The following is a 23,625-nucleotide window of genomic DNA, read 5'->3' as shown; positions in this document are numbered from 1 at the left end:
TACAGTGAAAACTGCAGGAACTTCAAACTGGCACTAGGAAGCAGACTGAGAAAGCAGAGAAAAAGTTTCTCCTGCAAACCGTTCCCTTGGTGCTAGATGAACGAACGTCTCTCCACTTGCTCAGTTCTGAGAGATATTTGTGTGTGAAAGCCGTTCTTCACTTAGCTTGTTGGGAACACAAAGTTTCTTTTCAGTTGCAAACTACATTCCATACTTATATATGGGGAGGTACTAGCTCCAACTCGGTTTTACAGTGAAAACTGCAGGAACTTCAAACCGGCACTAGGAAACAGACTGAGAAAGCAGAGCAAAAGTGTCTCCTGCAACCTGTTCCCTTGGTGCTAGATGAACGAACGTCTCTCCACTTGCTCAGTTCTGAGTGATATGTGTGTGTGAAAGCCGATCTTCACCTAGCTTGTTAGGAAAACAAAGTATCTTTTCAGTTGCAAACACCATTCCATGCATATATATGGGGAGGTACAAGCTCCAAATCGGTTTGACAGTGAAAACTGCAGGAACTTCAAACCGGCACTAGGAAAAATATTGAGAAAGCAGAGAAAAGGTGTCTCCTGCATCCCGTTCCCTTGGTGCTAGATAAACGAACGTGTCTCCACTTGCTCAGTTCTGAGAGATAAGTGTGTGTGAAAGCCGCACTTCACCTAGCTTTTTGGGAACACAAAGTTTCTTTTCAGTTGCAAACTCCATTCCATAAATGTATATGGGTTGGTACTAGCTCCAACTCGGTTTTACAGTGAAAACTGCAGGAACTTCAAACCGGAACTTGGAAACAGACTGAGAAACGGAGAAAAAGTGTCTCCTGCAACCCGTTCCCTTGGTGCTAGGTGAACGAACGTCTCTCCACTTGCTCAGTTCTGAGAGATAAGTGTGTGTGAAAGCCGTCCTTCAACTAGCTTGTTGGGAACACAAAGTATCTTTTCAGTTGCAAACACCATTCCATGCATATATATGGGGAGGTACAAGCTCCAACTCGGTTTTACAGTGAAAACTGCAGGAACTTCAAACCGGCACTAGGAAAAAGACTGAGAAAGCAGAGAAAAAGTGTCTCCTGCAACCCGTTCCCTTGGTGCTAGATGAACGAACGTCTCTCCACTTGCTCAGTTCTGAGAGAAAATTGTGTTTGAAAGCCGTCCTTCAATTACCTTGTTGGGAACACAAAGTTTCTTTTCAGTAGCAAACTCCACTCATTGCATATATATGGGGAGTTACTAGTTCCAAATCTGTTTTACAGTGAAAACTGCAGGAACTTCAAACCGGCACTTGGAAACAGACTGAGATAGCAGAGAAAAAGTGTCTCCTGCAACCCGTTCCCTTGGTGCTAGATGAACGAACGTCTCTCCACTTGCTCAGTTCTGAGAGATATGTGTGTGTGAAAGCCGTCCTTCAACTAGCTTGTTGGGAACACAAAGTTTCTTTTCAGTTGCAACTCCACTCCATACATATATATGGGGTGGTACTAGTTCCAACACGGTTTTACAGTGAAAACTGCAGGAACTTCAAGCCGTCACTAGGAAACAGACTGAGAAAGCAGAGAAAAAGTTTCTCCTGCAAACCGTTCCCTTGGTGCTAGATGAACGAACGTCTCTGTACCTGCTCAGTTCTGAGAGATAAGTGTGTGTGAAAGCCGTCCTTCACCTAGCTTGTTGGAAACACAAAGTTACTTTTCAGTTGCAAACTCCATTCCGTACATATATATGGGGAGGTACTAGCTCCAACTAGGTTATACAATGAAAACTGCAGGAACTTCAAACCGGCACTAGGAAACAGACTGAGAAAGCAGAGTAAAAGTGTCTCCTGCAACCAATTCCCTTGGTGCTAGATGAACGAATGTCTCTCCACTTGCTCAGTTCTGAGAGATAAGTGTGTGTGAAAGCCGTCCTTCACCTAGCTTGTTGGGAACACAAAGTTTCTTTTCAGATGCAAACTCCATTCCATACATATATATGGGGATGTACTAGCTCCAACTAGGTTTTACAGTCAAAACTGCAGGAACTTCAAACCGGCACTAGGAAACAGACTGAGAAAGCAGAGAAAAAGTGTCTCCGGCAACCCGTACCCTTGGTACTAGATGAACGAACCTCTCTCCACCTGCTCAGTTCTGAGAGATAAGTGTGTGTGAAAGCCGACCTTCACCTAGCTTGTTGGGAACACAAAGTTTCTTTTCAGTTGCAAACTCCATTCCATACATATATATGGGGAGGTACAAGCTCAAACTCTGTTTGACAGTGAAAACTGCAGGAACTGCAAACCGGCACTACGAAACAGACTGAGAAACAGAGAAAAAGTGTCCCCTGCAACCCGTTCCCTTGGTGCTAGATGAACGAACGTCTCTCCACTTGCTCAGTTCTGAGAGATAAGTGTGTGTGAAAGCCGTCCTTCACCTAGCTTGTTGGGAACACAAAGTTTCTTTTCAGATGCAAACTCTACTCCATACATATATAAGGGGTGGTACTAGTTCCAACACGGTTTTACAGTGAAAACTGCAGGAACTTCAAACTGGCACTAGGAAGCAGACTGAGAAAGCAGAGAAAAAGTTTCTCCTGCAAACCGTTCCCTTGGTGCTAGATGAACGAACGTCTCTCCACTTGCTCAGTTCTGAGAGATATTTGTGTGTGAAAGCCGTTCTTCACTTAGCTTGTTGGGAACACAAAGTTTCTTTTCAGTTGCAAACTACATTCCATACATATATATAGGGTGGTACTAGCTCCAACTCGGTTTTACAGTGAAAACTGCAGGAACTTCAAACCGGCACTAGGAAACAGACTGAGAAAGCAGAGCAAAAGTGTCTCCTGCAACCTGTTCCCTTGGTGCTAGATGAACGTACGTCTCTCCACTTGCTCAGTTCTGAAAAATAAGTGTGTGTGAAAGCCGATCTTCACCTAGCTTGTTAGGAAAACAAAGTATCTTTTCAGTTGCAAACACCATTCCATGCATATATATGGGGAGGTACAAGCTCCAAATCGGTTTGACAGTGAAAACTGCAGGAACTTCAAACCGGCACTAGGAAAAATATTGAGAAAGCAGAGAAAAGGTGTCTCCTGCATCCCGTTCCCTTGGTGCTAGATAAACGAACGTGTCTCCACTTGCTCAGTTCTGAGAGATAAGTGTGTGTGAAAGCCGCACTTCACCTAGCTTTTTGGGAACACAAAGTTTCTTTTCAGTTGCAAACTCCATTCCATAAATGTATATGGGTTGGTACTAGCTCCAACTCGGTTTTACAGTGAAAACTGCAGGAACTTCAAACCGGAACTTGGAAACAGACTGAGAAACGGAGAAAAAGTGTCTCCTGCAACCCGTTCCCTTGGTGCTAGGTGAACGAACGTCTCTCCACTTGCTCAGTTCTGAGAGATAAGTGTGTGTGAAAGCCGTCCTTCAACTAGCTTGTTGGGAACACAAAGTATCTTTTCAGTTGCAAACACCATTCCATGCATATATATGGGGAGGTACAAGCTCCAACTCGGTTTTACAGTGAAAACTGCAGGAACTTCAAACCGGCACTAGGAAAAAGACTGAGAAAGCAGAGAAAAAGTGTCTCCTGCAACCCGTTCCCTTGGTGCTAGATGAACGAACGTCTCTCCACTTGCTCAGTTCTGAGAGAAAATTGTGTTTGAAAGCCGTCCTTCAATTACCTTGTTGGGAACACAAAGTTTCTTTTCAGTAGCAAACTCCACTCATTGCATATATATGGGGAGTTACTAGTTCCAAATCTGTTTTACAGTGAAAACTGCAGGAACTTCAAAACGGCACTTGGAAACAGACTGAGATAGCAGAGAAAAAGTGTCTCCTGCAACCCGTTCCCTTGGTGCTAGATGAACGAACGTCTCTCCACTTGCTCAGTTCTGAGAGATATGTGTGTGTGAAAGCCGTCCTTCAACTAGCTTGTTGGTAACACAAAGTTTCTTTTCAGTTGCAACTCCACTCCATACATATATATGGGGTGGTACTAGTTCCAACACGGTTTTACAGTGAAAACTGCAGGAACTTCAAGCCGTCACTAGGAAACAGACTGAGAAAGCAGAGAAAAAGTTTCTCCTGCAAACCGTTCCCTTGGTGCTAGATGAACGAACGTCTCTGTACCTGCTCAGTTCTGAGAGATAAGTGTGTGTGAAAGCCGTCCTTCACCTAGCTTGTTGGAAACACAAAGTTACTTTTCAGTTGCAAACTCCATTCCGTACATATATATGGGGAGGTACTAGCTCCAACTAGGTTATACAATGAAAACTGCAGGAACTTCAAACCGGCACTAGGAAACAGACTGAGAAAGCAGAGTAAAAGTGTCTCCTGCAACCAATTCCCTTGGTGCTAGATGAACCAATGTCTCTCCACTTGCTCAGTTCTGAGAGATAAGTGTGTGTGAAAGCCGTCCTTCACCTAGTTTGTTGGGAACACAAAGTTTCTTTTCAGATGCAAACTCCATTCCATACATATATATGGGAATGTACTAGCTCCAACTAGGTTTTACAGTCAAAACTGCAGGAACTTCAAACCGGCACTAGGAAACAGACTGAGAAAGCAGAGAAAAAGTGTCTCCGGCAACCCGTACCCTTGGTAATAGATGAACGAACCTCTCTCCACCTGCTCAGTTCTGAGAGATAAGTGTGTGTGAAAGCCGACCTTCACCTAGCTTGTTGGGAACACAAAGTTTCTTTTCAGTTGCAAACTCCATTCCATACATATATATGGGGAGGTACAAGCTCAAACTCTGTTTGACAGTGAAAACTGCAGGAACTGCAAACCGGCACTAGGAAACAGACTGAGAAACAGAGAAAAAGTGTCCCCTGCAACCCGTTCCCTTGGTGCTAGATGAACGAACGTCTCTCCACTTGCTCAGTTCTGAGAGATAAGTGTGTGTGAAAGCCGTCCTTCACCTAGCTTGTTGGGAACACAAAGTTTCTTTTCAGATGCAAACTCTACTCCATACATATATAAGGGGTGGTACTAGTTCCAACACGGTTTTACAGTGAAAACTGCAGGAACTTCAAACTGGCACTAGGAAGCAGACTGAGAAAGCAGAGAAAAAGTTTCTCCTGCAAACCGTTCCCTTGGTGCTAGATGAACGAACGTCTCTCCACATGCTCAGTTCTGAGAGATATTTGTGTGTGAAAGCCGTTCTTCACTTAGCTTGTTGGGAACACAAAGTTTCTTTTCAGTTGCAAACTACATTCCATACATATATATAGGGTGGTACTAGCTCCAACTCGGTTTTACAGTGAAAACTGCAGGAACTTCAAACCGGCACTAGGAAACAGACTGAGAAAGCAGAGCAAAAGTGTCTCCTGCAACCTGTTCCCTTGGTGCTAGATGAACGAACGTCTCTCCACTTGCTCAGTTCTGAAAAATAAGTGTGTGTGAAAGCCGATCTTCACCTAGCTTGTTAGGAAAACAAAGTATCTTTTCAGTTGCAAACACCATTCCATGCATATATATGGGGAGGTACAAGCTCCAAATCGGTTTGACAGTGAAAACTGCAGGAACTTCAAACCGGCACTAGGAAAAATATTGAGAAAGCAGAGAAAAGGTGTCTCCTGCATCCCGTTCCCTTGGTGCTAGATAAACGAACGTGTCTCCACTTGCTCAGTTCTGAGAGATAAGTGTGTGTGAAAGCCGCACTTCACCTAGCTTTTTGGGAACACAAAGTTTCTTTTCAGTTGCAAACTCCATTCCATAAATGTATATGGGGTGGTACTAGCTCCAACTCGGTTTTACAGTGAAAACTGCAGGAACTTCAAACCGGAACTTGGAAACAGACTGAGAAAGCGGAGAAAAAGTGTCTCCTGCAACCCGTTCCCTTGGTGCTAGGTGAACGAACGTCTCTCCACTTGCTCAGTTCTGAGAGATAAGTGTGTGTGAAAGCCGTCCTTCAACTAGCTTGTTGGGAACACAAAGTATCTTTACAGTTGCAAACTCCATTCCATGCATATATATGGGGAGGTACAAGCTCCAACTCGTTTTTACAGTGAAAACTGCAGGAACTTCAAACCGGCACTAGGAAAAAGACTGAGAAAGCAGAGAAAAAGTGTCTCCTGCAACCCGTTCCCTTGGTGCTAGATGAACGAAAGTCTCTCCACTTGCTCAGTTCTGAGAGAAAATTGTGTTTGAAAGCCGTCCTTCAATTACCTTGTTGGGAACACAAAGATTCTTTTCAGTAGCAAACTCCACTCATTGCATATATATGGGGAGTTACTAGTTCCAAATCTGTTTTACAGTGAAAACTGCAGGAACTTCAAACCGGCACTAGGAAACAGACTGAGAAACCAGAGAAAAAGTGTCTCCTGCAACCCCTTCCCTTGGTGCTAGATGAACGAACGTCTCTCCACTTCCTCAGTTCTGAGAGATAATTGTGTGTGAAAGCCGTTCTTCACCTAGCTTGTTGGGAACACAAAGTTTGTTTTCAGTTACAAACTCCATTGCTTACATATATATGGGGAGGTGCAAGCTCCAACTCGTTTTGACAGTGAAAACTGCAGGAACTTCAAAACGGCACTAGGAAACAGACTGAGAAAGCAGAGAAAAAGTGTCTCCTGCAACCCGTTACCTTGGTGCTAGATGAACGAACGTCTCTCCAATTGCTCAGTTCTCAGAGATAAGTGTCTGTGAAAGCCGTCCTTCACCTAGATTGTTGGGAACACAAATTTTGTTTTCAGTTGCAAACTCCATTCCATACATATATATGCGGTGGTACTAGCCCCAACTCGGTTTTACAGTGAAAACTGCAGGAACTTCAAACCGGCACTAAGAAACAGACTGAGAAAGCAGAGAAAAAGTGTCTTCTGCAACCCGTTCCCTTGGTGCTAGATGAACGAATGTCTCTCCACTTGCTCAGTTCTAAGAGATAAGTGTGTTTGAAAAACGTCGTTCACATAGCTTGTTGGGAACACAAAGTTTCTTTTCAGTTGCAAATTTCCCTCCATACATATATATCGGAAAGTACTAGTTCCAACTGTGTTTTACAGTGAAAACTGCAGGAACTTCAAACCGGCACTAGGAAACAGACTGAGAAAGCAGAGAAAAAGTGTCTCCTGCAACCCGTTCCCTTGGTGCTAGATGAACGAAAGTCTCTCCAATTTCTCAGTTCTGAGAAATAAGTGTGTGTGAAAGCCGTCGTTCACCTAGCTTGTTTGGAACACAAAGTTTCTTTTCAGTTGCAAACTCCATTCCATACGTATATATGGGGAGGTACAAGCTCCAACTCGGTTTGACAGTGAAAACTGCAGGAACTTCAAACCGGCACTACGAAACAGACTGAAAAAGCAGAGCAAAGTGTCTCCTGCAACCCGTTCCCTTGGTGCTAGATGAACGAACGTCTCTCCACCTGCTCAGTTCTGAGAGATAAGTGTGTGTGAAAGCCGTCCTTCACCTAGCTTTTTGGGAACACAAAGTTTCTTTTCAGATGCAAAATCCACTCCATACATATATAAGGGGAGGTACTAGTTCCAACTCGGTTTTACAGTGAAAACTGCAGCAACTTCAAACCGGCACTAGGAAACAGACAGAGAAAGCAGAGAAAAAGTGTCCCTGCAACCCGTTCCCTTGATGCTAGATGAACGAACGTCTCTCCACTTGCTCAGTTCTGAGAGATAAGTGTGTGTGAAAGCCGTACTTCAAATAGCTTGTTGGGAACACAAAGTATCTTTTCACTTGCAAACTCCACTCCATACATATATAAGGGGAGGTACAAGCTCCAACTCGGTTTTACAGTGAAAACTGCAGGAATTTCAAACCGGCACTAGGAAACAGACTGAGAAAGCAGAAAATATGTCTCCTGCAAACTTTTCCCTTGGTGCTAGATGAACGAACGTCTCTCCACTTGCTCAGTTCTGAGAGAGAAGTGTGTGTGAAAGCCGTCCTTCACCTAGCTTGTTGTAAACACAAAGTTTCTTTTCAGTTGCAAACTCCATTCCATACATATATATGGGGATGTACTAGCTCCAACTAAGTTTTACAGTGAAAACTGCAGGAACTTCAAACCAGCACTAGGAAACAGACTGAGAAAGCAGAGAAAAATTGTCTCCTGCAACCCGTTCCCTTGGTGCTAGATGAACGAAAGTCTCGCCACTTGCTCAGTTCTGAGTGATAAGTGTGTGTGAAAGCCGCCCTTCACCTAGCTTGTTGGGAACACAAAGTTTCTTTTCAGTTGCAAACTCCATTCCATACATATATATGGGGTGGTACTAGCTCCAACTAGCTTTTACAGTGAAAACTGCAGGAACTTCAAACCGGCACTAGGAAACAGACTGAGAAAGCAGAGAAAAAGTTTCTCCGGCAACCCGTTCCCTTGGTGCTAGATGAACGAACCTCTCTCCACTTGCTCAGTTCTGAGAGGTAAGTGTGTGTGAAAGCCGTCATTCACCTAGCTTGTTGGGAACACAAAGTTTCTTTTCAGTTGCAAACTCCATTCCATACATATATATGGGGAGGTACAAGCTCCAAATCGGTTTGACAGTGAAAACTGCAGGAACTTCAAACCGGCACTAGGAAGCAGACTGAGAAACAGAGAAAAGTGTCTCCTGCAACCCGTTCCCTTGGTGCTAGATGAACGAACGTCTCTCCACTTGCTCAGTTCTGAAAAATAAGTGTGTGTGAAAGCCGTCCTTCACCTAGCTTGTTGGGAACACAAAGATTCTTTTCAGTTGCAAATTCCACTCCATACATATATATACGAAAGTACTAGTTCCAATCTGTTTTACAGTGAAAACTGCAGGAACTTCAAACCGGCACTAGGAAACAGACTGAGAAAGCAGAGAAAAAGTGTCTCCTGCAACCCGTTCCCTTGGTGCTAGATGAACGAACGTCTCTCCACTTGCTCAGTTCTAAGAGATAAGTGTGTGTGAAAGCCGTCGTTCACCTAGCTTGTTGGGAACACAAAGTTTCTTTTCAGTTGCAAACTCCATTCCATACATATATATTGGGACGTACTAGCTCCAACTCTGTTTTACAGTGAAAACTGCAGGAACTTCAAACCGGCACTAGGAAACAGACAGAGAAAGCAGAGAAAAAGTGTCCCTGCAACCCGTTCCCTTGATGCTAGATGAACGAACGTCTCTCCACTTGCTCAGTTCTGAGAGATAAGTGTGTGTGAAAGCCGTACTTCAAATAGCTTGTTGGGAACACAAAGTTTCTTTTCACTTGCAAACTCCACTCCATACATATATAAGGGGAGGTACAAGCTCCAACTCGGTTTTACAGTGAAAACTGCAGGAATTTCAAACCGGCACTAGGAAACAGACTGAGAAAGCAGAAAAAAGTGTCTCCTGCAAACATTTCCCTTGGTGCTAGATGAACGAACGTCTCTCCACTTGCTCAGTTCTGAGAGATAAGTGTGTGTGAAAGCCATCCTTCACCTAGCTTGTTGGAAACACAAAGTTTCTTTTCAGTTGCAAACTCCATTCCATACATATATATGGGGATGTACTAGCTCCAACTAAGTTTTACAGTGAAAACTGCAGGAAGTTCAAAACAGCACTAGGAAACAGACTGAGAAAGCAGAGAAAAAGTGTCTCCTGCAACCCGTTCCCTTGGTGCTAGATGAACGAACGTCTTGCCACTTGCTGAGTTCTGAGTGAAAAGTGTGTGTGAAAGCCGCCCTTCACCTAGCTTGTTGGGAACACAAAGTTTCTTTTCAGTTGCAAACTCCATTCCATACATATATATGGGGTGGTACTAGCTCCAACTAGCTTTTACAGTGAAAACTGCAGGAACTTCAAACCGGCACTAGGAAACAGACTGAGAAAGCAGAGAAAAAGTTTCTCCGGCAACCCGTTCCCTTGGTGCTAGATGAACGAACCTCTCTCCACTTGCTCAGTTCTGAGAGATAAGTGTGTGTGAAAGCCGTCCTTCACCTAGCTTGTTGGGAACACAAAGTTTCTTTTCAGTTGCAAACTCCATTCCATACATATATATGGGGAGGTACAAGCTCCAACTCGGTTTGACAGTGAAAACTGCAGGAACTTCAAACCGGCACTAGGAAACAGACTGAGAAACAGAGAAAAAGTGTCTCCTGCAACCCGTTCCCTTGGTGCTAGATGAACGAACGTCTCTCCACTTGCTCAGTTCTGAGAGATAAGTGTGTGTGAAAGCCGTCCTTCACCTAGCTTGTTGGGAACACAAAGTTTCTTTTCAGTTGCAAATTTCACTCCATACATATATATCGAAAAGTACTAGTTCCTACTGTGTTTTACAGTGAAAACTGCAGGAACTTCAAACCGGCACTAGGAAACAGACTGAGAAAGCAGAGCAAAAGTGTCTCCTGCAACCCGTTCCCTTGGTGCTAGATGAACGAACGTCTCTCCACTTGCTCAGTTCTGAGAGAAAAGTGTGTTTGAAAGCCGTCCTTCAATTACCTTGTTGGGAACACAAATTTTCTTTTCAGTAGCAAACTCCACTCATTGCATATATATGGGGAGTTACTAGTTCCAAATCTGTTTTACACTGAAAACTGCAGGAACTTCCAACCGGCACTAGGAAACAGACTGAGAAACTAGAGAAAAAGTGTCTCCTGCAACCCCTTCCCTTGGTGCTAGATGAACGAACGTCTATCCACTTGCTCAGTTCTGAGAGATATTTCTGTGTGAAAGCCGTCCTTCACCTAGATTGTTGGGAACACAAAGTTTCTTTTCAGTTGCAAACTCCATTCCATACATATATATGGGGAGGTACAAGCTCAAACTCTGTTTGACAGTGAAAACTGCAGGAACTGCAAACCGGCACTAGGAAACAGACTGAGAAACAGAGAAAAAGTGTCCCCTGCAACCCGTTCCCTTGGTGCTAGATGAACGAACGTCTCTCCACTTGCTCAGTTCTGAGAGATAAGTGTGTGTGAAAGCCGTCCTTCACCTAGCTTGTTGGGAACACAAAGTTTCTTTTCAGATGCAAACTCTTCTCCATACATATATAAGGGGTGGTACTAGTTCCAACACGGTTTTACAGTGAAAACTGCAGGAACTTCAAACTGGCACTAGGAAGCAGACTGAGAAAGCAGAGAAAAAGTTTCTCCTGCAAACCGTTCCCTTGGTGCTAGATGAACGAACGTCTCTCCACTTGCTCAGTTCTGAGAGATATTTGTGTGTGAAAGCCGTTCTTCACTTAGCTTGTTGGGAACACAAAGTTTCTTTTCAGTTGCAAACTACATTCCATACATATATATAGGGTGGTACTAGCTCCAACTCGGTTTTACAGTGAAAACTGCAGGAACTTCAAACCGGCACTAGGAAACAGATTGAGAAAGCAGAGCAAAAGTGTCTCCTGCAACCTGTTCCCTTGGTGCTAGATGAACGAACGTCTCTCCACTTGCTCAGTTCTGAAAAATAAGTGTGTGTGAAAGCCGATCTTCACCTAGCTTGTTAGGAAAACAAAGTATCTTTTCAGTTGCAAACACCATTCCATGCATATATATGGGGAGGTACAAGCTCCAAATCGGTTTGACAGTGAAAACTGCAGGAACTTCAAACCGGCACTAGGAAAAATATTGAGAAAGCAGAGAAAAGGTGTCTCCTGCATCCCGTTCCCTTGGTGCTAGATAAACGAACGTGTCTCCACTTGCTCAGTTCTGAGAGATAAGTGTGTGTGAAAGCCGCACTTCACCTAGCTTTTTGGGAACACAAAGTTTCTTTTCAGTTGCAAACTCCATTCCATAAATGTATATGGGGTGGTACTAGCTCCAACTCGGTTTTACAGTGAAAACTGCAGGAACTTCAAACCGGAACTTGGAAACAGACTGAGAAAGCGGAGAAAAAGTGTCTCCTGCAACCCGTTCCCTTGGTGCTAGGTGAACGAACGTCTCTCCACTTGCTCAGTTCTGAGAGATAAGTGTGTGTGAAAGCCGTCCTTCAACTAGCTTGTTGGGAACACAAAGTATCTTTACAGTTGCAAACTCCATTCCATGCATATATATGGGGAGGTACAAGCTCCAACTCGGTTTTACAGTGAAAACTGCAGGAACTTCAAACCGGCACTAGGAAAAAGACTGAGAAAGCAGAGAAAAAGTGTCTCCTGCAACCCGTTCCCTTGGTGCTAGATGAACGAAAGTCTCTCCACTTGCTCAGTTCTGAGAGAAAATTGTGTTTGAAAGCCGTCCTTCAATTACCTTGTTGGGAACACAAAGTTTCTTTTCAGTAGCAAACTCCACTCATTGCATATATATGGGGAGTTACTAGTTCCAAATCTGTTTTACAGTGAAAACTGCAGGAACTTCAAACCGGCACTAGGAAACAGACTGAGAAACCAGAGAAAAAGTGTCTCCTGCAACCCCTTCCCTTGGTGCTAGATGAACGAACGTCTCTCCACTTCCTCAGTTCTGAGAGATAATTGTGTGTGAAAGCCGTTCTTCACCTAGCTTGTTGGGAACACAAAGTTTGTTTTCAGTTACAAACTCCATTGCATACATATATATGGGGAGGTGCAAGCTCCAACTCGTTTTGACAGTGAAAACTGCAGGAACTTCAAAACGGCACTAGGAAACAGACTGAGAAAGCAGAGAAAAAGTGTCTCCTGCAACCCGTTCCCTTGGTGCTAGATGAACGAACGTCTCTCCAATTGCTCAGTTCTCAGAGATAAGTGTCTGTGAAAGCCGTCCTTCACCTAGATTGTTGGGAACACAAATTTTGTTTTCAGTTGCAAACCCCATTCCATACATATATATGCGGTGGTACTAGCCCCAACTCGGTTTTACAGTGAAAACTGCAGGAACTTCAAACCGGCACTAAGAAACAGACTGAGAAAGCAGAGAAAAAGTGTCTTCTGCAACCCGTTCCCTTGGTGCTAGATGAACGAATGTCTCTCCACTTGCTCAGTTTTAAGAGATAAGTGTGTTTGAAAGACGTCGTTCACATAGCTTGTTGGGAACACAAAGTTTCTTTTCAGTTGCAAATTTCACTCCATACATATATATCGGAAAGTACTTGTTCCAACTGTGTTTTACAGTGAAAACTGCAGGAACTTCAAACCGGCACTAGGAAACAGACTGAGAAAGCAGAGAAAAAGTGTCTCCTGCAACCCGTTCCCTTGGTGCTAGATGAACGAAAGTCTCTCCAATTTCTCAGTTCTGAGAAATAAGTGTGTGTGAAAGCCGTCGTTCACCTAGCTTGTTTGGAACACAAAGTTTCTTTTCAGTTGCAAACTCCATTCCATACGTATATATGGGGAGGTACAAGCTCCAACTCGGTTTGACAGTGAAAACTGCAGGAACTTCAAACCGGCACTACGAAACAGACTGAAAAAGCAGAGCAAAGTGTCTCCTGCAACCCGTTCCCTTGGTGCTAGATGAACGAACGTCTCTCCACCTGCTCAGTTCTGAGAGATAAGTGTGTGTGAAAGCCGTCCTTCACCTAGCTTTTTGGGAACACAAAGTTTCTTTTCAGATGCAAAATCCACTCCATACATATATAAGGGGAGGTACTAGTTCCAACTCGGTTTTACAGTGAAAACTGCAGGAACTTCAAACCGGCACTAGGAAACAGACAGAGAAAGCAGAGAAAAAGTGTCCCTGCAACCCGTTCCCTTGATGCTAGATGAACGAACGTCTCTCCACTTGCTCAGTTCTGAGAGATAAGTGTGTGTGAAAGCCGTACTTCAAATAGCTTGTTGGGAACACAAAGTATCTTTTCACTTGCAAACTCCACTCCATACATATATAAGGGGAGGTACAAGCTCCAACTCGGTTTTACAGTGAAAACTGCAGGAATTTCAAACCGGCACTAGGAAACAGACTGAGAAAGCAGAAAATATGTCTCCTGCAAACTTTTCCCTTGGTGCTAGATGAACGAACGTCTCTCCACTTGCTCAGTTCTGAGAGAGAAGTGTGTGTGAAAGCCGTCCTTCACCTAGCTTGATGTAAACACAAAGTTTCTTTTCAGTTGCAAACTCCATTCCATACATATATATGGGGATGTACTAGCTCCAACTAAGTTTTACAGTGAAAACTGCAGGAACTTCAAACCAGCACTAGGAAACAGACTGAGAAAGCAGAGAAAAATTGTCTCCTGCAACCCGTTCCCTTGGTGCTAGATGAACGAAAGTCTCGCCACTTGCTCAGTTCTGAGTGATAAGTGTGTGTGAAAGCCGCCCTTCACCTAGATTGTTGGGAACACAAAGTTTCTTTTCAGTTGCAAACTCCATTCCATACATATATATGGGGTGGTACTAGCTCCAACTAGCTTTTACAGTGAAAACTGCAGGAACTTCAAACCGGCACTAGGAAACAGACTGAGAAAGCAGAGAAAAAGTTTCTCCGGCAACCCGTTCCCTTGGTGATAGATGAACGAACCTCTCTCCACTTGCTCAGTTCTGAGAGATAAGTGTGTGTGAAAGCCGTCCTTCACCTAGCTTGTTGGGAACACAAAGTTTCTTTTCAGTTGCAAACTCCATTCCATACATATATATGGGGAGGTACAAGCTCCAAATCGGTTTGACAGTGAAAACTGCAGGAACTTCAAACCGGCACTAGGAAGCAGACTGAGAAACAGAGAAAAGTGTCTCCTGCAACCCGTTCCCTTGGTGCTAGATGAACGAACGTCTCTCCACTTGCTCAGTTCTGAAAAATAAGTGTGTGTGAAAGCCGTCCTTCACCTAGCTTGTTGGGAACACAAAGATTCTTTTCAGTTGCAAATTCCACTCCATACATATATATAGGAAAGTACTAGTTCCAATCTGTTTTACAGTGAAAACTGCAGGAACTTCAAACCGGCACTAGGAAACAGACTGAGAAAGCAGAGAAAAAGTGTCTCCTGCAAACCGTTCCCTTGGTGCTAGATGAACGAACGTCTCTCCACTTGCTCAGTTCTAAGAGATAAGTGTGTGTGAAAGCCGTCGTTCACCTAGCTTGTTGGGAACACAAAGTTTCTTTTCAGTTGCAAACTCCATTCCATACATATATATTGGGACGTACTAGCTCCAACTCTGTTTTACAGTGAAAACTGCAGGAACTTCAAACCGGCACTAGGAAACAGACAGAGAAAGCAGAGAAAAAGTGTCCCTGCAACCCGTTCCCTTGATGCTAGATGAACGAACGTCTCTCCACTTGCTCAGTTCTGAGAGATAAGTGTGTGTGAAAGCCGTACTTCAAATAGCTTGTTGGGAACACAAAGTTTCTTTTCACTTGCAAACTCCACTCCATACATATATAAGGGGAGGTACAAGCTCCAACTCGGTTTTACAGTGAAAACTGCAGGAATTTCAAACCGGCACTAGGAAACAGACTGAGAAAGCAGAAAAAAGTGTCTCCTGCAAACTTTTCCCTTGGTGCTAGATGAACGAACGTCTCTCCACTTGCTCAGTTCTGAGAGATAAGTGTGTGTGAAAGCCATCCTTCACCTAGCTTGTTGGAAACACAAAGTTTCTTTTCAGTTGCAAACTCCATTCCATACATATATATGGGGATGTACTAGCTCCAACTAAGTTTTACCGTGAAAACTGCAGGAAGTTCAAAACAGCACTAGGAAACAGACTGAGAAAGCAGAGAAAAAGTGTCTCCTGCAACCCGTTCCCTTGGTGCTAGATGAACGAACGTCTTGCCACTTGCTGAGTTCTGAGTGAAAAGTGTGTGTGAAAGCCGCCCTTCACCTAGCTTGTTGGGAACACAAAGTTTCTTTTCAGTTGCAAACTCCATTCCATACATATATATGGGGTGGTACTAGCTCCAACTAGCTTTTACAGTGAAAACTGCAGGAACTTCAAACCGGCACTAGGAAACAGACTGAGAAAGCAGAGAAAAAGTTTCTCCGGCAACCCGTTCCCTTGGTGCTAGATGAACGAACCTCTCTCCACTTGCTCAGTTCTGAGAGATAAGTGTGTGTGAAAGCCGTCCTTCACCTAGCTTGTTGGGAACACAAAGTTTCTTTTCAGTTGCAAACTCCATTCCATACATATATATGGGGAGGTACAAGCTCCAACTCGGTTTGACAGTGAAAACTGCAGGAACTTCAAGCCGTCACTAGGAAACAGACTGAGAAACAGAGAAAAAGTGTCTCCTGCAACCCGTTCCCTTGGTGCTAGATGAACGAACGTCGCTCCACTTGCTCAGTTCTGAGAGATAAGTGTGTGTGAAAGCCGTCCTTCACCTAGCTTGTTGGGAACACAAAGTTTCTTTTCAGTTGCAAATTTCACTCCATACATATATATCGAAAAGTACTAGTTCCTACTGTGTTTTACAGTGAAAACTGCAGGAACTTCAAACCGGCACTAGGAAACAGACTGAGAAAGCAGAGCAAAATTGTCTCCTGCAACCCGTTCCCTTGGTGCTAGATGAACGAACGTCTCTCCACTTGCTCAGTTCTGAGAGAAAAGTGTGTTTGAAAGCCGTCCTTCAATTACCTTGTTGGGAACACAAATTTTCTTTTCAGTAGCAAACTCCACTCATTGCATATATATGGGGAGTTACTAGTTCCAAATCTGTTTTACACTGAAAACTGCACGAACTTCCAACCGGCACTAGGAAACAGACTGAGAAACTAGAGAAAAAGTGTCTCCTGCAACCCCTTCCCTTGGTGCTAGATGAACGAACGTCTATCCACTTGCTCAGTTCTGAGAGATATTTCTGTGTGAAAGCCGTCCTTCACCTAGATTGTTGGGAACACAAAGTTTCTTTTCAGTTGCAAACTCCATTCCATACATATATATGGGGAGGTACAAGCTCCAACTCGGTTTGACAAGGAAAACTGCAGGAACTTCAAACCGGCACTAGGAAACAGACTGAGAAAGCAGAGAAAAAGTGTCTCCTGCAACCCGTTCCCTTGGTGCTAGATGAACGAATGTCTCTCCACTTGCTCAGTTCTAAGAGATAAGTGTGTTTGAAAGCCGTCGTTCACCTAGCTTGTTGGGAACACAAAGTTTCTTTTCAGTTGCAAATTTCACTCCATACATATATATCGGAAAGTACTAGTTCCAATCTGTTTTACAGTGAAAACTGCAGGAAGTTCAAAACAGCACTAGGAAACAGACTGAGAAAGCAGAGAAAAAGTGTCTCCTGCAACCCGTTCCCTTGGTGCTAGATGAACGAACGTCTCTCCACTTGCTCAGTTGTGAGAAATAAGTGTGTGTGAAAGCCGTCCTTCACCTAGCTTGTTGGGAACACAAAGTTTCTTTTCAGTTGCAAACTCCATTCCATACATATTTATGGGGTGGTACTAGCTCCAACTAGCTTTTACAGTGAAAACTGCAGGAACTTCAAACCGGCACTAGGAAGCAGACTGAGAAAGCAGAGAAAAAGTTTCTCCGGCAACCCGTTCCCTTGGTGCTAGATGAGAGAACCTCTCTCCACTTGCTCAGTTCTGAGAGATAAGTGTGTGTGAAAGCCGTCCTTCACCTAGCTTGTTGGGAACACAAAGTTTCTTTTCAGTTGCAAACTCCATTCCATACATATATATGGGGAGGTACAAGCTCCAACTCGGTTTGACAGTGAAAACTGCAGGAACTTCAAGCCGTCACTAGGAAACAGACTGAGAAACAGAGAAAAAGTGTCTCCTGCAACCCGTTCCCTTGGTGCTAGATGAACGAACGTCTCTCCACTTGCTCAGTTCTGAGAGATAAGTGTGTGTGAAAGCCGTCCTTCAACTAGCTTGTTGGGAACACAAAGTTTCTTTTCAGTTGCAAACACCATTCCATTCATATATATGGGGAGGTACAAGCTACAACTCGGTTTTACAGTGAAAACTGCAGGAACTTCAAACCGGCACTAGGAAACAGACTGAGAAAGCAGAGAAAAAGTGTCTCCTGCAACCCGTTCCCTTGGTGCTAGATGAACGAACGTCTCTCCACTTGCTCAGTTCTGAGAGAAAAGTGTGTTTCAAAGCCGTCCTTCAATTACCTTGTTGGGAACACAAAGTTTCTTTTCAGTAGCAAACTCCACTCATTGCATATATATGGGGAGTTACTAGTTCCAAATCTGTTTTACATTGAAAACTGCAGGAACTTCAAACCGGCACTAGGAAACAGACTGAGAAACCAGAGAAAAAGTGTCTACTGCAACCCCTTCCCTTGGTGCTAGATGAACGAACGTCTCTCCACTTGCTCAGTTCTGAGAGATAATTGTGTGTGAAAGCCGTCCTTCACCTAGCTTGTTGGGAACACAAAGTTTCTTTTCAGTTGCAAACTCCATTCCATACATATATATGGGGAGGTACAAGCTCCAACTCGGTTTGACAATGAAAACTGCAGGAACTTCAAACCGGCACTAGGAAACAGACTGAGAAAGCAGAGAAAAAGTGTCTCCTGCAACCCGTTCCCTTGGTGCTAGATGAACGAATGTCTCTCCACTTGCTCAGTTCTAAGAGATAAGTGTGTTTGAAAGCCGTCGTTCACCTAGCTTGTTGGGAACACAAAGTTTCTTTGCAGTTGCAAATTTCACTCCATACATATATATCGGAAAGTACTAGTTCCAACTGTGTTTTACAGTGAAAACTGCAGGAACTTCAAACCGGCACTAGGAAACAGACTGAGAAAGCAGAGCAAAAGTGTCTCCTGCAACCCGTTCCCTTGGTGCTAGATGAACGAACGTCTCTCCACTTGCTCAGTTCTGAGAGAAAATTGTGTTTGAAAGCCGTCCTTCAATTACCTTGTTGGGAACACAAAGTTTCTTTTCAGTAGCAAACTCCACTCATTGCATATATATGGGGAGTTACTAGTTCCAAATCTGTTTTACACTGAAAACTGCAGGAACTTCAAACCGGCACTAGGAAACAGACTGAGAAACTAGAGAAAAAGTGTCTCCTGCAACCTCTTCCCTTGGTGCTAGATGAACGAACGTCTCTCCACTTGCTCAGTTCTGAGAGATAATTGTGTGTGAAAGCCGTCCTTCACCTAGATTGTTGGGAACACAAAGTTTCTTTTCAGTTGCAAACTCCATTCCATACATATATTTGGGGTGGTACTAGCTCCAACTCGGTTTTACAGTGAAAACTGCAGGAACTTCAAACCGGCACAAAGAAACAGACTGAGAAAGCAGAGAAAAAGTGTCTTCTGCAACCCGTTCCCTTGGTGCTAGGTGAACGAATGTCTCTCCACTTGCTCAGTTCTAAGAGATAAGTGTGTTTGAAAGCCGTCGTTCACCTAGCTTGTTGGGAACACAAAGTTTCTTTTCAGTTGCAAATTTCACTCCATACATATATATCGGAAAGTACTAGCTCCAAATCGGTTTTACAGTGAAAACTGCAGGAACTTCAAACCGGCACTAGGAAACAGACTGAGAAAGCAGAGAAAAAGTGTCTCCTGCAACCCGTTCCCTTCGTGCTAGATGAACGAACGTCTCTCCACTTGCTCAGTTCTGAGAGATATTTCTGTGTGAAAGCCGTCCTTCACCTAGCTTGTTGGGAACACAAAGTTTCTTTTCAGTTGCAATCTCCATTCCATACATATATATGGGGAGGTACTAGCTCCAACTCGGTTTTACAGTGAAAACTGCAGGAACTTCAAACCGGCACTAGGAAACAGACTGAGAAAGCAGAGAAAATGTGTCACCTGCAACCCGTTCCCTTGGTGCTAGATGAACGAACGTCTCTCCACTTTCTAAGTTCTGAGAGATAAGTGTGTGTGAAAGCCGTCCTTCACCTAGCTTTTTGGAAACACAAAGTTTCTTTTCAGTTGCAAACTCCATTCCATACATATATATAGGGAGGTACAAGCTCCAACTTGGTTTGACAGTGAAAACTGCAGGAACTTCAAACCAGCACTAGGAAACAGACTGAGAAAGCAGAGCAAAAGTGTCTCCTGCAACCCGTTCCCTTGGTGCTAGATGAACGAACGTCTCTCCACCTGCTCAGTTCTGAGAGATAAGTGTGTGTGAAAGCCGTCCTTCACCTAGCTTGTTGGGAACACAAAGTTTCTTTTCAGTTGCAAACTCCACTCCATACATATATATGGGGAGGTACTAGCTCCAACTCGGTTTTACAGTGAAAACTGCAGGAACTTCAAAATGGCACTAGGAAGCAGACTGAGAAAGCAGAGAAAAACTGTCTCCTGCAACGCGTTCCCTTGGTGCTAGATGAACGAACGTCTCTCCACTTGCTCAGTTCTGAAGATATGTGTGTGTGAAAGCTGTCCTTCACCTAGCTTGTTGGGAACACAAAGTTTCTTTTCAGTTGCAAACTCCATTCCATATATATATATGGGGTGGTACTAGCTCCAACTCGGTTTGACATTGAAAACTGCAGGAACTTCAAACCGGAACTTGGAAACAGTCTGAGAAAGCGGAGAAAAAGTGTCTCCTGCAACCCGTTCCCTTGGTGCTAGATGAACGAACGTCTCTCCACTTGCTCAGTTCTGAGAGATAAGTGTGTGTAAAAGCCGTCCTTCAACTAGCTTGTTGGGAACACAAAGTTTCTTTTCAGTTGCAAACAACATTCCATGCATATATATGGGGAGGTACAAGCTACAACTCGATTTTACAGTGAAAACTGCAGGAACTTCAAACCGGCACTAGGAATCAGACTGAGAAAGCAGAGAAAAAGTGTCTCCTGCAACCCGTTCCCTTGGTGCTAGATGAACGAACGTCTCTCCACTTGCTCAGTTCTGAGAGAAAAGTGTGTTTGAAAGCCGTCCTTCAATTACCTTGTTGGGAACACAAAGTTTCTTTTCAGTAGCAAACTCCACTCATTGCATATATATGGGGAGTTACTAGTTCCAAATCTGTTTTACAGTGAAAACTGCAGGAACTTCAAACCGGCACTAGGAAACAGACTGAGAAACCAGAGAAAAAGTGCCTCCTTCAACCCCTTCCCTTGGTGCTAGATGGACGAACGTCTCTCCACTTGCTCAGTTCTGAGAGATAATTGTGTGTGAAAGCCGTCCTTCACCTAGCTTGTTGGGAACACAAAGTTTCTTTTCATTGCAAACTCCATTCCATACATATATATGGGGAGGTACAAGCTCCAACTCGGTTTGGCAGTGAAAACTGCAGGAACTTCAAACCGGCACTAGGAAACAGACTGAGAAAGCAGAGAAAAAGTGTCTCCTGCAACCCGTTCCCTTGGTGCTAGATGAACGAACGTCTCTCCAATTGCTCAGTTCTCAGAGATAAGTGTGTGTGAAAGCCGTCCTTCACCTAGATTGTTGGGAACACAAAGTTTCTTTTCAGTTGCAAACTCCATTCGATACATATATATGGGGTGGTACTAGCTCCAACTCGGTTTTACAGTGAAAACTGCAGGAACTTCAAACCGGCACTAAGAAACAGACTGAGAAAGCAGAGAAAAAGTGTCTTCTGCAACCCGTTCCCTTGGTGCTAGATGAACGAATGTCTCTCCACTTGCTCAGTTCAAAGAGGTAAGTGTGTCTGAAAGCCGTCGTTCACCTAGCTTGTTGGGAACACAAAGTTTCTTTTCAGTTGCAAATTTCACTCCATACATATATATCGGAAAGTACTAGTACCAACTGTGTTTTACAGTGAAAACTGCAGGAACTTCAAACCGGCACTAGGAAACAGACTGAGAAAGCAGAGCAAAATTGTCTCCTGCAAACCGTTCCCTAGGTGCTAGATGAACGAACGTCTCTCCACTTGCTCAGTTCTGAGAGATAAGTGTGTGTAAAAGCCGTCCTTCACCTAGCTTGTTGGGAACACAAAGTTTCTTTTCAGTTGCAAACTCCACTCCATACATATATATGGGGAGGTACTAGCTCCAACTCGGTTTTACAGTGAAAACTGCAGGAACTTCAAACCAGCACTAGGAAACAGACTGAGAAAGCGGAGAAAAAGTGTCTCCTGCAACCCGTTCCCTTGGTGCTAGATGAACGAACGTCTCTCCACTTGCTCAGTTCTGAGAGATAAGTGTGTGTGAAAGCCGTCCTTTAACTAACTTGTTGGGAACACAAAGTTTCTTTTCAGTTGCAAACACCATTCCATTCATATATATGGGGAGGTACAAGCTACAACTCGGTTTTACAGTGAAAACTGCAGGAACTTCAAACCGGCACTAGGAAACAGACTGAGAAAGCAGAGAAAAAGTGTCTCCTGCAACCCGTTCCCTTGGTGCTAGATGAACGAACGTCTCTCCACTTGCTCAGTTCTGAGAGAAAAGTGTGTTTCAAAGCCGTCCTTCAATTACCTTGTTGGGAACACAAAGTTTCTTTTCAGTAGCAAACTCCACTCATTGCATATATATGGGGAGTTACTAGTTCCAAATCTGTTTTACATTGAAAACTGCAGGAACTTCAAACCGGCACTAGGAAACAGACTGAGAAACCAGAGAAAAAGTGTCTCCTGCAACCCCTTCCCTTGGTGCTAGATGAACGAACGTCTCTCCACTTGCTCAGTTCTGAGAGATAATTGTGTGTGAAAGCCGTCCTTCACCTAGCTTGTTGGGAACACAAAGTTTCTTTTCAGTTGCAAACTCCATTCCATACATATATATGGGGAGGTACAAGCTCCAACTCGGTTTGACAATGAAAACTGCAGGAACTTCAAACCGGCACTAGGAAACAGACTGAGAAAGCAGAGAAAAAGTGTCTCCTGCAACCCGTTCCCTTGGTGCTAGATGAACGAATGTCTCTCCACTTGCTCAGTTCTAAGAGATAAGTGTGTTTGAAAGCCGTCGTTCACCTAGCTTGTTGGGAACACAAAGTTTCTTTTCAGTTGCAAATTTCACTCCATACATATATATCGGAAAGTACTAGTTCCAACTGTGTTTTACAGTGAAAACTGCAGGAACTTCAAACCGGCACTAGGAAACAGACTGAGAAAGCAGAGAAAAAGTGTCTCCTGCAACCCGTTCCCTTGGTGCTAGATGAACGAACGTCTCTCCACTTGCTCAGTTCTGAGAGATATTTGTGTGTGAAAGCCGTCCTTCACCTAGCTTGTTGGGAACACAAAGTTTCTTTTCAGTTGCAATCTCCATTCCATACATATATATGGGGAGGTACTAGCTCCAACTCGGTTTTACAGTGAAAACTGCAGGAACTTCAAACCGGCACTAGGAAACAGACTGAGAAAGCAGAGAAAATGTGTGACCTGCAACCCGTTCACTTGGTGCTAGATGAACGAACGTCTCTCCAATTGCTCAGTTCTGAGAGATAAGTGTGTGTGAAAGCCGTCCTTCACCTAGCTTTTTGGAAACACAAAGTTTGTTTTCAGTTGCTAACTCCATTCCATACATATATATGGGGAGGTACTAGGTCCAAGTCGGTTTTACAGTGAAAACTGCAGGAACTTCAAACCGGCACTAGGAAACAGACTGAGAAAGCAGAGAAAAAGTGTCTCCTGCAACGCGTTCCCTTGGTGCTAGATGAACGAACGTCTCTCCACTTGCTCAGTTCTGAGAGATATGTGTGTGTGAAAGCCGTCCTTCACCTAGCTTGTTGGTAACACAAAGTATCTTTTCAGTTGCAAACTCCATTCAATATATATATATGGGGTGGTACTAGCTCCAACTCGGTTTGACATTGAAAACTGCAGGAACTTCAAACCGGAACTTGGAAACAGACTGAGAAAGCGGAGAAAAAGTGTCTCCTGCAACCAGTTCCCTTGGTGCTAGATGAACGAACGTCTCTCCACTTGCTCAGTTCTGAGAGATAAGTGTGTGTGAAAGCCGTCCTTCAACTAGCTTGTTGGGAACACAAAGTTTCTTTTCAGTTGCAAACAACATTCCATGCATATATATGGGGAGGTAGAAGCTACAACTCGATTTT

Source organism: Camelus bactrianus, chromosome 3 (assembly GCF_048773025.1).
Source record: "Camelus bactrianus isolate YW-2024 breed Bactrian camel chromosome 3, ASM4877302v1, whole genome shotgun sequence".
NCBI lineage: Eukaryota > Metazoa > Chordata > Mammalia > Artiodactyla > Camelidae > Camelus > Camelus bactrianus.
The sequence above is the reverse complement of the archived record's forward strand: the minus strand, read 5'-3'. Positions refer to the sequence as shown.